The sequence below is a fragment of the Tachypleus tridentatus genome, chromosome 2, assembly GCF_004210375.1.
Source record: "Tachypleus tridentatus isolate NWPU-2018 chromosome 2, ASM421037v1, whole genome shotgun sequence".
NCBI classification, from domain to species: domain Eukaryota; kingdom Metazoa; phylum Arthropoda; class Merostomata; order Xiphosura; family Limulidae; genus Tachypleus; species Tachypleus tridentatus.
In genome coordinates, this window is record NC_134826.1 from 56,289,652 (window position 1) to 56,297,829 (window position 8,178).

Sequence of the window (8,178 nt, forward strand, 5' to 3'; positions counted from 1 at the left end):
TCCTGTTAAAGTTAATAAGAAATTAAACGTTGTCGTTGTATATATACATATATATAAATGCTTATAAATTACTTCGACAAAGACTTTGTATGATGCAACATGAAAAAGACTTCATCACCATCCAGCAATGGCTAACGATAAAGAATGTACAGTTAAACCTCAGAAAAACCACTGATGAATGATGCATTTTTTTTATGTAACACGACACACGCATTACTATTATGTGATATTTACCAATAAATGTTTTACTCATCGATTTCCTCAATAAAAATAATGGTAAAGTTTTCCATTCTTTAAAACCACTCTCCTGTTTTTTCCTTCTGCCCTACACAAATACACTCTTATCATGTATGAAGTACGTCAGGTTTAGGTGGCATTGAACTCTTAAATTACCGAGCAAAATATGTGTGGGTATTAACTAATATATGCATATATATTTTTTAATGAGTTGAAGGTTTATTGTGAGAAAACAATTTTCAATATCTTCAGAAACACTTGAAACAGAATGTATCAGGCAGAGTTTATCTATTAAATAATTAAATAAATTCCAGGTATTCGCCTAAAGAAAAAGTAACAACCCCTGAAAATATAACTTCCAAATAAGGCTATTTTTATCAGCTAACTTTTTCATCTCTTCTCTTCGAAACTACATATTCACCATGAATGTAACAGGAGAGATTTGAAATTAAAATAATTTCACCAAAAAAGAACTACACTGTTTTATTATTATTAATTATCCTTAATTTCCAAAGATATCGTTTTGCTACAACAAACATGAAAAAAATTCTCGATCAGTTTGAAGTGGAAGAATACATGATTTTAGAAACAAAATTAATTTGTTTGTTTGTTTTTTGAATTTCGCACAAACCTACTCGAGGGCTATCTGTGCTAGCCGTCCCTAATTTAGCAGTGTAAGACTAGAGGGAAGGCAGCTAGTCATCACCACCCACCGCCAACTCTTGGGCTACTCTTTTACCAACGAATAGTGGGATTGACCGTCACATTTTAACGCCCCCACGGCTGAAAGGGCGAGCATGTTTGGCGCGACCGGGATGCGGACCCGCGACCCTCAAATTACGAGTCGCACGCCTTAACACGCTTGAACATGCCGGGCCGACAAAATTAATATACAGGTATATAAATATCAACTCAAAACATACATAAATTTAGTGTTAAATACAAATATTTCAAACGTAATAAGAACTTTTAAATTTGACTTTGAAAGACGTATTTTGTTTCAGTTTTTTGCTCATAAAAAATCTTTTAAAATTAACCACAATGTTACTGTTTGTTCACCAATTGTACATTGACTATCTATTTTCTTGATTATAGTCAAACTGTTGAAAGTTTAAAGTAATGTTACAATGCACGATCATCAAACTTTATTAACTTATAAAAATTTTAAACAGTAACCAGAGTTAGTCACTGGTATAAATACTTGTTTCTAATGCAAGTTTTTAAGAAAAGGTTTTGTTCACCCACAATGGCTGAGACAGCCTTTTAACGAATGAACCACTCAATGTTTTCAACAAAATGACATCTTACAATCTATTATCACAAAATTAATGACCAGTCTTTAATACTTAAACACCTTTTAGCTGTATGCCTCAAAAGTTATAACCCCGTGTACGATATATTATAAAAACAAACGGGTCAACATACGTGTGTCTCGGAGTGTCCGAGCATGAAGCGTATGTAAGAACACTATTTACATTCTGTAATTATCTCTTGCATATTCTTGTTTTCATGGAATAAAACTTTCCATGAAGAACATTAAATGAGGGTATTAAACTTCGAGAAACATTCATTACATCTACATTTTTATAAATATCACACGTCAAGTTCCTCATTATTCTATATCACGTGTTTTTGTGTATTCACTGAAAAATTATTGATCTTTTAACGGCGTCAAAACTAAACTCCCAGTTTAGTGTTAGCAATTCTAATGTTGTTATTACTGGGTAGCTAGTTGAAAATTTAGAACACGTCAAACCATGTTCTATTAACTTCCGTTTCTTAAAATTATGGAAGACAAAGGTAATTGAAAATAAAAAAAAAAAATTATTTGTTCTTCACCATAAATGAACATTATAATATGCATATACACGTAAATATCTTTAACTTTGATACGATTTTAATGAAGTAAAATAAGGTACAGCCGAGTATTAAGAAACAGTAAAATAAAGTGGCAGGTTTCAAGCAGCGGGCAACAGCAGGGTATGTGAAATGAATATCAGTGCTTCCCAAACTGTCACAGACTTTTTGCAATTAAGTAAATTTTATTTATTAACATAAGTTTACTTTAAATTAATATATTATTTTTTAAATTTCAAAGTTGATTTATTCGTTCGTGATACACAGTGAATTTTTTTACTTGTCTTAGTGAAGGAAGCGCTACTGGTCCAGCCATAGAAACTTGCAAGTGCTACAAATGGTTAGAGATATTAAAAGTGTGTCGTCAGTTACAAAAAGTTTGGAAACACGGCAGTAAATTACAATGGTTATAAACGAAGTAGTTTCATAAATCAAAATATATTAATAATAAATTAATGATGGATAAAGAAGAAAGCTTACAGTGCAGAAAAAATGTTCAGTAATTGAGAACACAGAAGAGATCAATGAACAAAGAAGGAAACACCTGAAATCAAATGTTAATAAAAAAGTTATATATCAAGACTGAATAAAATCTGCAAAATAAAAGAAATGAGAAAATATCAAAGAAACAAAAAATTAAATAATTCAATAAATTCAACAGAGAATCTGTTTTTAGGATTTATTTTCCAGGTCAGAAATTATTTTAAAATTCTATACTATTTCTAACATAACCCACAAAACATTTAACAATTGTGAAAAAAAAAAAAAAAAAAATTCAGTTCATTAAGCATCCTGTCTAATGATGGCATAGAAGGTGTGTCTCCTGTCATCCGGTGTTGGTTCATCTCTTTGGCCAGTACTAGATGTGATTGTGAATTCGTCCAGGTGTCTAGGGGCTGATAGCTTTCCACATTGATGCACCATCTCAGTGAGTATTCCCACTTTCTTATATATCCTCACCAGACTCTTCCAAGTCTTTTCATGCTGCTTCAGTTCTCATTTCTGAGACGCTTTAGGATTGTTACAATGGGAGAGAAGGTTCTTTTTACAGCCAGACAAGCAGCATGTTGGCAGGCCCATCTTATACATGTATGCTATGTTTTACTTTTCAATAAACGAAATTAATGGGTAAATACCTGTAAAACTTTTGGTTTATCAAGTAAAATCCCTCATGATCTGTTGTAACTTGAAATCAACGTGGTTGTCTAATCTTAGTCAAAGCTCAAGATGGAATGGCATTACACAGGGAGCGGCAATACAGCGCATGAGTTTCAGTGCATTAAGTACGTTGCTTTGGGACGCATGACACATACTTCCGTCTTAATGAAGACGTTGAGTTCAACAGATCTATTTCTCTTTGATGTAAATTTTTAAGCAACAACGACGATTGTGTTTTCCTTATTTTATGAATATATTTGGAAACAATATTGGGGGCTGATGGGGCTTGGCTTATTGGGGGCCCAAGCCACCCAAAGCCCCCCTGGCGCCGCCACTGATTTCATAATCTGTTTTTTCCAGAGTCGAGGTGGTGACTCTCATTATTACCATGCAATTGGATAAAATTCCAAAACAACCATTACACCATGTTAAATTAACTTGGTAGTAATTGAAACATTGTTATTTGAAGGGATAAACATATAGGTGTCATTATTTCAAACAGAACTGACTATGTTTCTGAAATGGAAGACATTTTGAATGACACCACAAAGCTTAAGCCCCTCGATATCAACTGTTTAAGTTCACTGTAAGCATGAGTAAAAGCTCCAGACTTTAAGATATCTTGACACTTGTAAACTTGTCTCTAACACCACTTATACAGAACTTTACCCTACAGGTACGCATCTAGTTTTTTCGTGTGGCTGACCAGAATTACACTAACTGGTTCACTCGTCAGACCTATTCTATCTACTCTATATGCTCATCTATAGAGTTCCTCCATATTTTAAACCTGAAATAAGCTCACCAACTGAGAACAAATTTACTGTTAAAGGCATATTTTACTTTGTTTAAGAGATACCTATGTCTTACAAGACAAATCAATTAGTTTCGGCCAGTTCTTATTCCCTAATTTCTAAGTAGAGTATACAAAATAATTATTAAACAGTTATCTCCATCCATCAATGCTCCACACTCTAACTTCAACCAACAAAAATTCACACAGCTCCTTAAAGTATTCCTCAAGGACAGTCAGTTTGCTTTTAATGGTCATCTTCATGGAGAGAATGATGGAGTGGCAACAATACATAGGTCTGACTTCTGAAAATGTTTATCTCCATCACTACGAATGTCAAGGAATAATTATACTTTTTATTAAAAACAAGTGTTATATAGAAGATGTGCTGATAACACTTTTCTATTCTTTCACAACACTGACCATGCAAAGAAGTTTTTAGATGACCTAAACTCACAAATCACAAGTTAGATGAAAGACAACAATAACAGTTTTTTAGATGTCCAAGTCAAGAAAATAAATCATCTCTTCACCACATTCGTTTATTGTACGAAAACATTTACTGGCTTACACGCTCGTTTGAACAGTTTTATGTTAGGCTCTTTTAAATATAACTGTGTTCTAAATCTTCTAAGACAGAGCACATAATGTTTGTTCTGACAACTTCTGTCATCACTCAGAAATTTCAAAAATTCATGACACGTTACAAAGTAATTGTTATGCCCTTAATTTCTTATACTTTATCATTCGAACATTTTTGACAAATAAAACAGAACACAATCCCCAACAACCCACCAGTTCTTATCACGCCTTTTATAAGTAAACAAAATCTGAAATTAAAATATGAAATTAAAAAAAATCAAACATATCACCCACAAATTAAGCTACGTTTGGTATCTATGTTAACATTTATCATTAAAACTAGTTTAAAATCAAAAACACTTGAATCATTCCTATATGCTCACGAGTCATATACAAATGCAGTTATGGTAGCAGTAATGTTACCTATACTGGTAAAAGAACTATATGTTTACTACAAATTAGTGTGCACGAGTACATGGAAATTTCAGTTAGAAGCAGAAATAAACTAACTAATCCGTCTGAATCTTGTTTTCAGTTACACAGTGAGAATAATAACCATACCATACTTCTTGAAAAATTTCATATCCTCGACTCTAGAACTACAGATTATAAATTCTTTATTAAAGAAAACTTCTCCATTTTCAATGACCACTGAAACCTAAACATTAACCTCACCTCCACCTTGTTGTCATTAATCTCACCCATTACAGATTCTCAGCATTTTCATTTGATTATTATTACTTTAAGGACGTGGTGTTCACACTTAATGTTTATAAGTAGGTTTATGTCTCAGATCTTATCGTGTTCCATTATATTGTTATCATTTTAGTCTGTTCTTTCTGAACTTCTGATTGAATAGTTTTCTTATTCACTCAATAGCTAATATTTTTGTAAAAGAATATTGTGAAACAATGTTTTGAGGTTTTAATGATATAGATGGGAGTTAAATCAATTCCAAATCTTGCATAATTAAATATGGTTTTAATTTCAATATTTATCATTTATATATTTTCAATATTTATCATTTAGAAATTACTTAAAACCCTAAATAACTAAAAAGATGTAGAACCCACAATTAACAGCTACATGTGCATAGCTGAAATTACATATGTAAAGATCACTAAATATATTTTCATTTAACATTTTAACTTTTCTGGTATAATTAGTAATTTTTTATTATTACATTCTATTTACTTTTGTTAACTTTTGTATTTATCCGAGCACTGCGTTGGTTTGCTCTATGTAGGTTCCTACTTTAATAAGTTTTTTTTTCTGTTCGTTGTCCAAAAGGTAATTTGCACACCTTTAAAATATACATTTTTGAATACAGATAATAATTGAAGCACGAAAAAAGAGTGTTCCAAAATTATTCTAATTTACTGAGCTTTCTAACTATATTATAAATAGGTAAAAAAATTATTACTTATGATAGTACTAATTTCAGTTTGCGTGTATCAAGATCTATGTACTTCATAAATAGTTAATTTTACCACTGAAACTAAAACTAGTTACACTCTTGTTTTTTACAAAATGAACTTTTTATTGGTTACAAGCATGTACTAGTGATAAATGGACACGAGCAAACAAGTGATTTCATGAACACGGGCAGTTTGGAGAAGTTTGTGGTGGATGTGGTAAATTCAGAGATATTTCAGAAAATGAAGAAAGAGAGAGATTCCTATTCTATATTTAGACCAATCAGTTTCTATAGTTAGTACATCTAATTGGTGGAAATTTGAAGCCCTTATAAGGGAAGAAACAAAACCTAGAAAGAATTAAGAACACGTGAAACAAGGAAGTGAAGATTGAGTTTTCATTTAAATATTTCTTTTTCAGATTAAATTTTGGATAATATAAAAATTTAATTACACTCTACATTTAATGCTATTCTATTGATACACACTGTTGATAAAATTTAATTAGACTTTGAATGTAACCCTGTAAAAAGGTTGTGACATGCACTTTGATAAACCTCCCACTTGTTTCCAAACGTTTATTTAAATGTTCATTTTAGTTTAAGACTTTCCCTTCAAGTATGAACATTTCCAGATAGTTCCCAAATCTCTTTTTTTTTTAATACAGATCACATTGTACTTTTAACAATTATTATGAACTTATTAGGTATCAAAAATCCGTTGGAAAATTAACACTTAGAGTTTTTGTAACCTTTGGTCTACCTGAAGTTTTGTTAAACCTTCTTAAGACCATGAGTTTCAGTTTAGAAGTTTAAGATTTTTACATACATATCAACCACATCTACAAAAACAGACCTTAAGAAAAACCCTTACCAATATTATAAAGATTTCTCAGCTTCCACACTTGAAATAACTAGTAAAAAAACTGGATATACACTTCAATCACTTTTCCTTATTGTATAACATCCCTAAGAAACATTTAAATAGGATAGACGCCATCTTTCTGCAGTGAATGTAAACATTAGAATTCTTCAAAGCAACAGAAATTGAGAAATTATGGATTGATTTTACATAAATGGTGGCTGCATTAATTGCAGTCATGACATCGAAAGTTTAGGACAAAATGTTTTGATAAAAAGGACAATATAAAAGATACTTTCATCAAATTCATGTACAACTTAAAATAGTGTTTAAAATAATAATTAACAGTTTCAATTTTTTGGCCACCATTTGATTTACCTTCTTATAATTTGGGTTAGTACATATATAGTTAATATTGGCTGCATGAAGGGTCTGCATATAGCAAAAACAAACGTCATTTGTTTTATTACTTTGAATTTCTTTTTCATATGAAATCTATTGTATCTTTCCTTACTGTGTGATTTTAGTGTAACCTTCCAATTAGTCTTTTTTATTCACTTATTCTAGCCCAAAGCAAAATATTGTTGAAATTTAATAAATATCCATTTCTTGTTAATGTATGATAAGTAAATACAGATCAGCTGAAAATGAATGCTCAAAAGTAGGATTTCATCATAGTTTTAAGTAGCTTTTATTTTATAGTCCAGGAAGAGGAGCTCAGGTTTTCAGTCTTTGTTCAACGTCATTTTAATCCTGTGGGTTTTAGTGCCATCTTTAAACTTCTCTTTTGTGTGTGGTACAGATGACATTCAAAATGATATTAAATCACTTTAATATGAATATGTGAAATGAAAATAATATTATAATATATGTTACACCTGGAATTTTTGTTACGAATGTTTCAGTTTGTTTAAAAGAAAATCTTACCATAAACGACACAAACTGCAATTTTTCTCGTGTGATTCACGTGCTTTGAAAAATCTTAACTCAGCACTTTTTTATCTTAAACTTTCGTGCTCAGGAATGTCTTTTACACCTCAGTACATATGTTTGACCTGATTGGCACGTTTGTTCTGAAGTCTGCAAGCAGGCTTGCCAGAGAAGCATAAACATTTTCCAACCTCAACTCTTTTACCCATGGAGGTTAAAGTGCACTTTTGGAATGTTATTTTCAAAGTTTTTATTAACACCAGTGAGACTGGTATCAAAACAGTTCATAATTTAAATTTAAAATTGTTTTAATTTTTTTTTAATTTCAGAGGAAACATAGAAAAC